Source organism: Lipotes vexillifer, unplaced genomic scaffold, assembly GCF_000442215.2.
Source record: "Lipotes vexillifer unplaced genomic scaffold, Lipotes_vexillifer_v1.1 scaffold382, whole genome shotgun sequence".
Taxonomy (NCBI): Eukaryota; Metazoa; Chordata; class Mammalia; order Artiodactyla; family Lipotidae; genus Lipotes; species Lipotes vexillifer.
This window is the reverse complement of record NW_006780611.1, coordinates 1161978-1171725: the sequence shown is the minus strand read 5'-3', so window position 1 is coordinate 1171725 and position 9748 is coordinate 1161978.

Below are 9748 nucleotides of genomic sequence, written 5' to 3'. Positions count from 1 at the left end.
TGCTGAAGGACGTCCTGGCTGCTTTTAGTTTCGGCAGCTATGAATAAAGCTGCTATAAGCATCCACATACCGGTTTTGGTGTGAATGTAAGGTTTCGATTTGGGTACATTCCTAAGAGTTGGGTTGCTGTTTATGTGGTAACCAGATGTCTAACTCTGGAAGACGGCCCAGCTGTCCTCCCGAGGGGCTGGGTCACTCTGTGCTCCCTCGACGCCCTCCCAGCACGATGCACTGTCCACTCCCTGCCCCCACATGGGTACCACAGTGGGATCTCATAGCCCAGCTATGTGTGGCCTTACATTGTGTTTCCCAACGGGCAATGACCTTGAGCATCCTTCCATATGCTTCTTTGACATCAATACACCTTCTTTTGTGAAGTGACTGTTCAGATGCTTTGCCCATTTTTTAAATCAGGTTGTTTGTTTGGTTAGTCTCTTTGAGCAGCTCTAAATGTGGCTGGTTTCTTACCTCTAGAGGTAGCTGCAACCAGCAACTTGGACCTTTAGAAAGACCTTCCTGAAGAGAAATATTCTTTTCTTGTTTCTGACCAAGGGGTTGGGTCTGATGCCCACAGAATAACCCAAAGGGCAGCCCCTTCGGCCCGTGGCTGCAGCTCCACCCTTGATGAGGGCCCACAGACCAACGGGGCTCCGACCCCCTCCCTCCCTTCCACCCTCAAGGTCTCCTTGACCTTCCTTTCCCCCTTCTCCATCTCCATCTGGAACTGAATTTTGCCCTCCTCTGAAGCAGGGATTTACTTCTCTTTTTCAGGAGCTAACGAGCTCTTCAAAGGTCACTCCTCAGCTGGCCTTTTCGTCTTCTACTGATTTAACAGAGAGAAACAGGAAGTGCTTCTGGTCGACCTTGGCTGTGACATTGGTCTGTGTGTCTGTAAAGTTCTTTGTTTACATATGAATTAGATTAGATCATTGGTTTTCTTTCTTTTTTTAACTACCACATAGATGGGACAAGAGAGAAAAGCTGATGATTTTCTTCTGGCTTAAAGAAAGCTGCCAAGTGTGTGTGCTTCCAGGAGGCAAACATGAGTTTCAGGACCATGGCCAGAGGGCATGTTTTTTCAACAGGCAGCTGTGGCATCAGCTTTCCTCTGGCCTCCTCCGGCCTCCTCCTGCCCCACAGGGACCGGACCCAGGGGTCACAGTCCCCAGACTCTTTGCAGGCAGAAGGGACTCAGATCCCACCGATCTCAGTTGCTTCGGGGGTGTCTGAAGGTGGAAATGAAGGCTCGGTTTCCACTGACAGTGTGCTGGGGTCAGTGCAGGTTTCTGGTGGCAGCTTGAGCAGAGGTTCCGGGTCGGGTGCCTGGCTTCGTGGGTGTCCGAGGCAGGGCACTGTGCACGTGGCTGTGCTGGTCTAGAGCCCAGGGGTCTTTGCATCAGAGCCTCGTGGACCTTGAGCCACAGCTAAGAGAGCATGCTCCTGGCGCCAGCAGCTTCCCCCAGACCTTCCTGACTGCAGCCACATCTGGATTTTTCTAGAAATCATTCAAGGAGGGCTTAGCACCCCTTTTCCAGACCTTCCCATGGTGTTGTAAGCGCGGGATCCTCTAGTTCACGTGGGTTTTTTTGCCTGCAGCTGAACCCTCACGGGGGCAGTGACTGGGAATGCAGACTTCTGGCGGCCACGGTCGCTTTCTCAGTTCCGGGGCGGCAGCATGAAACAGAACAGCATCTGCTTTTCCGCAGCCCAGCAGGGAGACAGCTTTTCAGCCGTCAGAGGGTCCTACAGCTGCAAAGCTACATTCCGTGATTTCTCGATTAGCTCACGTGGAAACAAAAGTAGGCTGTGAAGCCCAGAAGCTGTGATGTGAAAAGGAAGGGCACGCAGGACTTTCCAGGCGGAGCGTGTCATGCTCAGTGCAGCTTTGCGGTCTGTTCTCCCTGGAAGGCAGGACCCATCTTAACCCGAGCAGCGCTGTTACCACCTAAGCCGAGTCCCAGCACCCCCAACCCAGCCCGCGTCCTCCACTCCGGGCCCCAAGACAAGTAGGAGGCAGCGGTGCCTGACGGGGCCATGGGGCCCGGGAGGGGAGGGCCTGGGTGCAGGGACAGGAGGGGCCACAAGCCTGGAACGGGGCCTCTGGGCAGAAGGACCTGCATGTAGGACAATTGGGGAGGGAGGGGGGTGAGGTGTGCAGTGCACGGCCCACCGTTCACAACAGGTGGTCGTGTGCCAGGTGTGAGGATGGAAGCCTGCACAGGTGGGCGGCCTGAGAGCGGAGGGGCCCCACCACTGACCAGCATGCGCGTGGGATGACCTCGTGTGGTTGCGGTTTGAGGACTGCACCTCGCCCTTCTGGGGACCTTAGGGAGGGCTGGCGTGGGCACGTCTGTCTTTCAGGCTCCCCCAGCCCTTCGGGGCCCCTTTCTCAACTGTCCCCTGGAAAGTCAGGTTCCACCCTGGAGGGACAAAAACCTTGTGGCCACCTCCCCTCGAAGTGCACGTGTCACAGAGAGCACAGCCCAGCCCACAGCGAGCTCCCAGAAGCATCAAGCAGGACAGCTGATGACTGGCTTGAATCTGCTTTGCAGCCAATCGCGTTATGACAGCTCAGGAGAATTTAAGGGGTTGGTCGGGGATGGAGTTGCCTTCGTTTGCGTTTCTGTGACAAACTTAGATTTTTGCATAGGTGCTAGTGTTTATACCGAGTGAGAGGAGGGGGAACTCATTCTGTGCGTGACGGGTTTGTACGTGCGGTGGGGCAGGGGGCCGACGGGGACCCCTGAAGACTTGCTGCCGGCGGCGTTCGGTCCCTTTACAAAAACATCTTGAACGCCCACAACAGTGTTTCTCAACTCTCTCCTTTTGGAAGTAAAATAAGGTGTAATTTCTCCACTGGCTGAAGTGTCTGTGCTTTCTCGTGAGTGATGAGCAGGTGGGGCGAGAAGGAGGAGGGGACACAGGTTAGCAGAGGCCACACGTTCAAACACAGAGAAGCGTCTGGAAACACTGGAGTGAAACAATGCAAGATACCTACAAAGACAGGGTCTTGGCCTTTGAAAAAGCGAGGAAAGCGTCCTCTGGCATCACGTGTGGTGCAAGTTTAAGCCCCTGTGAAGCAACTTCTAAAATAAACACAACTCATTCACAGATACTAGTAAATTATTTCCAGTCCTATCATTACATGGATCTATGAATAAAGCTGGTTCTCTGAATTGTGCCACAGGGTAGCGGAAGTTGACTGTCGTCAGGCTGACAGCATTGATTTTGACACACAGCAAAATATTCTCAAGCAGAAACAGGGCAAGAGGGGGAATATTAGTTCAAATTTGCAGAACTTTATAAACGCATGTAGACCAGACTCCCAATGCAGTGGGCATTGCTCCTACTTTGCTTTTTGTAATTACTGTTTCTACGGGTAACTTCCCGATGATCTATGTGATTCCCCCTACATACCAATGAATCGTGCCCCTAAAGTTTATTTGTAAGTTGTTTTTACTTGAAACACATTTTCCTAGAGAAACAGTGTGATTAGTGGTATTCCCACCACACAATAAAAACTTCTAGCGCATGAGAAATTTCCAGTTTTTACTCAGCAATGTCATAACCAGGAGGCCTTGTTTGTACATTACAGAAATCCCGTTATAACAGTCAAAAGAGGGGAAAGCATGGGCGGCACACGGAAAAAGTGCAGAGGGGGGATCTGCCTTTGAAGCTGGGGACTGGATGCCAGCAAACAGCCTCCACCCCGTCCTCACCTCGATTCTCTCCTCTGTTGGCTAATCTTTGCTCCTCCAAGGTCTCCCCGAGACATGGGACCAACTGACCATCAATTCGGGTCCTGATCCAAAAGCCCCCACCAGAGACTTGGGACCAGGTGTTCATCGGCCCAGGCACCAGGCAATGAGAAGCCCGCGCACCACAAGGAAGGGTAGCCCCCGCTCGCCGCAACTAGAGAAAGCCCGCGCGCAACGACAAAGACCCAACGCAGCCAAAACTAAAAATAAATAAATTTATAAAAATAAATTTAAAAAAAGAAGCGATGACCAGGAGGACAAGTCTATGGTTTGGATTTTTAAATCCATATGATACAGGAAACATGTCCAGTCGAGATGCAGCCAGAGAAGCAGACTCCAGACTGGATGTTTCAGCAGGGGTATTCATGTGGGGATTGGTGGGTGCGTGGAGCTGGGCTCAGGCCTGGCCGGGGTCTGGTTGGGCGGGGGGGGGGGGCTGAATGAAGCTGAATGTTGTCGTGACTGCTGTTTCTGGGGTGCTGCTGGTAGAAACAATGGACTCGAAGAAAGGCCCTTCCCCTGGCCTCCTGCCTTGCAGGGGGGGGGGGGGGGTGCTGAATGAAGCTGAATGTTGTCGTGACTGCTGTTTCTGGGGTGCTGCTGGTAGAAACAATGGACTCGAAGAAAGGCCCTTCCCCTGGCCTCCTGCCTTGCAGTACCTGCCCCCGCACCGTGCCCTACATGGGCAGAAGTTAGGAAGAATATGACAGACTCCGTGCCTGGGGGGGCAGGACGGTGGGGAGTGACCGAGGGCAGCCCAGCGCTGGCAACAGGAGGGGAAGGGGTCTCGGCCACGTGGAATGTCCCTCATCTCAGGGAACAGCGAACACAGCTTCAGCCGGTGCGTCCGTGTGGGGATATGGGCTGAACATGGCAAAATCTTTCCACTTATTCAGGAGAAGCCAGAAATCTAGATTTTGTTGTGAAAATGTTTCAACTTAGAAAACAGCATTGACCCACCAGAGCTCCCTCCGGGCCCTCCTGGGTGTTGTTCTGTCTTCCAGTGAGATTCAAAGAGGAGAAAACGTTCAGCATAACACCTAAAACTGCCAAAGACATTTTTTAAAATTAAGGGCTGGAGAAAGACAGGAACTACAGACCCAGTGAAAAAAGGTGCATGGTGATGCGTTAATACGGAAAGTGCTGCGAAAAGAGGGGCATCCCGCAGGCCAAGGGCCCCTGAAGGTGAGGGCTGAACGGTGTCCACGCCGCACCTGGTCCTGGTGGGAAGGGCTCCCGGGCCGCACGTTGGATCCGGGCCGGGGAGGCCACAGCATGTGTGTGAGGAAAAAGCAGGAGGGTGGAGGCAGGCGGGGATCTATGCCTGGTCCTCCGAGCCCTACCCCCCGCGGAGACAAAGGGTGAGAGGGGCGTGACCAAGGGAGCCCTGAGCCTGGAGTTCAAGGCTTCCCGTGAACGTCTCTGAGGCCCCAGGGACGCGACGCGGCTGGACGGTGGCTGTCGTCACCCATTCTCCACGGATGGCGTCCATGCAGCTGTGTCCTGGGCAGCTGCAGGCACCACGGCCACTGTCACACACACGTACATGCACACGTACACATACGCAGACATGCACGTGCACACACACACACTTCACGAAACATCCACATACAGCATAAATAATTTTCCATTGCATTTTTATTTCTACGTGATAGATTCCCCAGTACGTGACTGCAGCATCTAAACGCAGATTTTGGCAAAACCCCTCCTCACCAAAATACACTCAAAGGGAAGGGATTGGTGGCATCACAGAGGATCAGGACAGAAGTGTATAGTAGAATTTTCCAGACTGCCTTTTAAAACCCTCTAACCCCTTAATTTTTTTTTTTTTTTTTTGTGGTACGCAGGCCTCTCACTGCTGTGGCCTCTCCAGTTGCGCAGCGCAGGCTCCGGACGCGCAGGCTCAGCGGCCACGGCTCACAGGCCCAGCCGCTCCGCGGCATGTGGGATCTTCCCGGACCGGGGCACGAACCCATGTCCCCTGCATTGGCAGGCGGACTCGCAACAACTGCACCACCAGGGAAGCCCCTGACCCCTTAAATTTACATGAATATAAAAGAGCACCATTTTCGCTGCCATCAGGAGATGTTATCGTCCCTTCCTTAGTCTGAGGGTTAGGGGTAGAAATCAAAGTGTTTCTTTTATTTGTGTTTCTCCAAATAATCATGTGTTTGGACATCGTTCTCAGACAGGCACTAGTTTGTTGGTTTCTCCTTCGGCAGCTTTCTCATAATATTAGGTGCTTCTCAGATGTTACAAATAGTCATCTTACATCTGCCATTTGCATTAAAAGTACTTTAGCTGTATATTATTTTCATATTGGCTTTATTTAAAGCATTGTTTTGCCATCAAAAGATGTTCACGGCTATTTGGGCAAAAAAAAAGTCTTTCTTTAATGGATTTTAAATTCCTGATTAAGAGTCATTCTCTCATTTGCAGATTCTACATGAAAACTGCAAGGTTTACCTCTGGGTGTTTCCATCATCCTCATCGCTGTTATTATTATCCTTCATGCAATCCTCTGACCCACCTAGAATGATGTTTACGCCTGGTGTGACGTGAACCTCCCCTTCATCCAGACGGGGCACCGCTAAGCCGGCAGCACTTACTGTACAATCCATCCTTTTCTCCAAATCAAATCCCACAGACTAGGCTCTTTTCTCAATCCCCGATTGTCCTCTGATATGCTTTTCCATCCCTGGGCCAGTACCGTATTGATTTGATTAAAGAGCCTTGGAAAAAAGTTATCCTTCTGCATCAGGCATATTACGATTATTATTCTTTTTTTTTTCTTGACTATTCGTGGGACGTTATTATTCCACATAAACTGCAGGATCATTAAACAAGGTGCCTGGTAGCCTGACTGGAATTGCATTAAACTTTTACATTATGATTGGAAAGATTGGAGTTTTAGGTGTTCAGCATAACACCTAAAACTCCAATCCTGTCCTGTAAGGACAGGCTGTCTTTACATTACCTCACATCTTGTTTTATGTCCATTAAGAAGACTTCCTTTCCTTCCATTTAGGCCTTGTACCTTCATTTTCAAGATAATTCCTATTCATTTTATAGTTTTTGCCAATGCTGTAAACAAAATGTTTCCCTCATTTCCGTTTCTAGGTATTTTATTTCTATTGATTTTTGTGAGCTTACCATCTGCCGAGCTAACTTACCAAAGTGGTGTAGTCATTTCTTTTTGAGCCAGTATTGGTGATTTGTGTTTTCCTAAACTATCAACCATTTCATCCAGATCTCAAAATAGTTACTGTACGGTTGTGTACGGAACCCTGTGCTAAAATATCTTTTCATTAGTCCTACAGACCTTGATTGAATACCCAGTATATGCAGTTCTAATCTCTTTTAACGACCGTTAAATGTATAGGGTCTCACTCTTATTTTTTCTTGATTAGGTTTGCTAGACATTTATCTACTTTATTAGTCTTTTAGAAGAAACGGTTATTTAATTTATTTACAAAACCTACTTAATGCATTTCTTCTATTATTTTCCGCTTTCACTTTGATTTACCCGGGCGTCCTAATATCTTTACTTCTGCTCTATTACTCGATTTCTATCTTCTTGAGCTGAATTCTTTGTTCACCCCATTTTGTTTTCTGTCTTGGAACGCTGAAGTGTTGACAACTGGCATCTTCTGAGTGCAAGTTTGCCCACAGTGGGCAGGTGCTGGCACCTCCTGCTTTCATCATCTATTCACAAATGCTGGTGACGTGAGTGCCTGTACGGTGAGCGCTGTGACCTGGACTGGGGGTCTGTGATGGGCTCCAGCACGGGCAGGGGGCACAATGCCCAGAGTGGACACAAGAGGAGCGGTCCTGTGACCAGAGCCGGGCCTGCAGAGATGCTCCGGGGACGGACATCGCTTCAGAGCAGGACGGCTCCTCCTCTGTGCTCCGGGGTTGGGCCCATGAGGATGCCCGCTGCGGCGACGCTGCTGCATCTGCTTCTCACTGCGGTGGGGGGAGAGTCAGCACCGGGGACGCTGGGCTCTGCAGGTGGCCCTGCCCACGGTGCCCGCCCTGTTCTGTGAGCCAAATGGCTCAGCAGCTGGTTGGGGCTGTCCTTCTGTCTCCAGCAGTTTTCTAAGATAGACTGTAATTTGAAATTATGGCCACCTTCTTTCAGTTTGATCAATAAGAAAATAAGATGTGTTCGGGTGGGAACCTCCCAGTGGTACATACTTCCTCTCATTTTTTTTCCATTAATGCTAAGCTTTTGCTCACTGTGGGAAGCAGCTGGTCCACAAGACATCTGACTCATGGAACTGAGATTTTTCTCTGAGCCTTTGTAGTGTTCATCTCCCACCGGTGCTCCATGGAGCCTGGGAGATGAAATCCATTTTTTTGCCTTGTAAGGGAAAAGTTGTCTAGAACTTACATTATTGCTTCATTTGCCTACTTTTGTCTGTTTTCCCTGCCCCCACCTCGCAACACGATAAGCATCGTGACCACAGGAGATGTGACCTTCTTTACTCACGATTATGTCCCCCGTTACTAGAATGGTATCTTACACAAAGTAAAAGTCTCAAATAATTGTGGAAAGACAATAAAACTCAGACTCATTGACAAAACTATCCCAATTCCAGGTATCTGATCCGAAATTAGTAAACATGCAGGAAAACGCCACCGTAACTCTAAGAACTCCAATAGGAAAATGCCCAGAGATGACAGACATGTTGTAATTTGCAAACAAGGACTTCAAAACAGCTATTATAAATGTGCTCAAGGATTTAATAAAGCACATGGTCGTAACGAACAGAGAAATAGAAACTGTAAAGAAAAAAACAAATGAGACTCTTGCTAAAAAAAAAACACACACATACACACACACAATAACCACACTGACTACTACACTGGATGGAATTTTGAGCAAATTAAACATAGCCGAAGCAAATAAAATTGAACTTGAAAATAGAGCAGTAGCGATTTTACTAAGGAAAACACAAAGAAAAGAGAAATACTGAAAAAATTTAAGAGTCTCAGTTACCTGTGGTACAATATCCATCTGCCTCAAACACCCAAAATTGCACTTCCAAAAAATGGGATAAAGGAAAATATTTGAAGAAATAAGATTTTTCTTTCTAAATTTGGTAAAAACTTTAAACTCTCACCTAAAGATAATTGTTGGGAAAGGTTCGTACTGGCCCGATATGGGAAAACAAGAATATCAGAAAGAAAGAAAACTGGGCTTCCCTGGTGGCGCAGTGGTTGAGAATCCTCCTGCCGATGCAGGGGACACGGGTTCGTGCCCCGGTCCGGGAAGATCCCACATGCCGTGGAGCAGCTGGGCCCGTGAGCCGTGGCCGCTGAGCCTGCGCGTCCGGAGCCTGTGCTCCACAGCGAGAGAGGCCACAACAGTGAGAGGCCCGCGTACCGCAAAAAAAAAACAAAACAAACAAACTCATATGTTCACAATGATGGCCCAAAAGTGCATCTTTATTGGTCAAAAGGGGGAGACTGCTAGAGCCAGCTTTTCGCCTTGAAATTAAAGAGAAGACTGTCAAATGTTATCTTCCCGTATTTAAACTGAGGAGAGAAAATTCTTCTTTAGAGAAAAATCCCAGCCATTACGCAAAAGTGAAGTTAGAATTAGAAAATCACCATTTGTAAACTCCCAGTGATGTAAGATCTATTATGACGGCCTCGGGGTGTTTGCTGAATGGACCTTATGATCTACTCAATAGTCATTAAGTGGCAACTCCTCACGTTCATCTAGTGAAGGGTGATTGGGGGTCAGGGGCATCAGGAGGACCCCACCAGCCTCAGCCCCATTAAGATGTAAGCGCCCCCCCAACGCAATGCAGTAGCAGAAACTGGCTCCACTTGGGAAGAATTCCTGAGAGAAAATTGAACTAGAATAAGATCAAGCCCAGGATCCGTCCAGCAGTTTACGTGAAATACAGGGAAAGACAGACAGATCAAAAGACACCAGTTTCTCCAACAAATCAGTGATTTATAAAGGAAGATGAACAGTC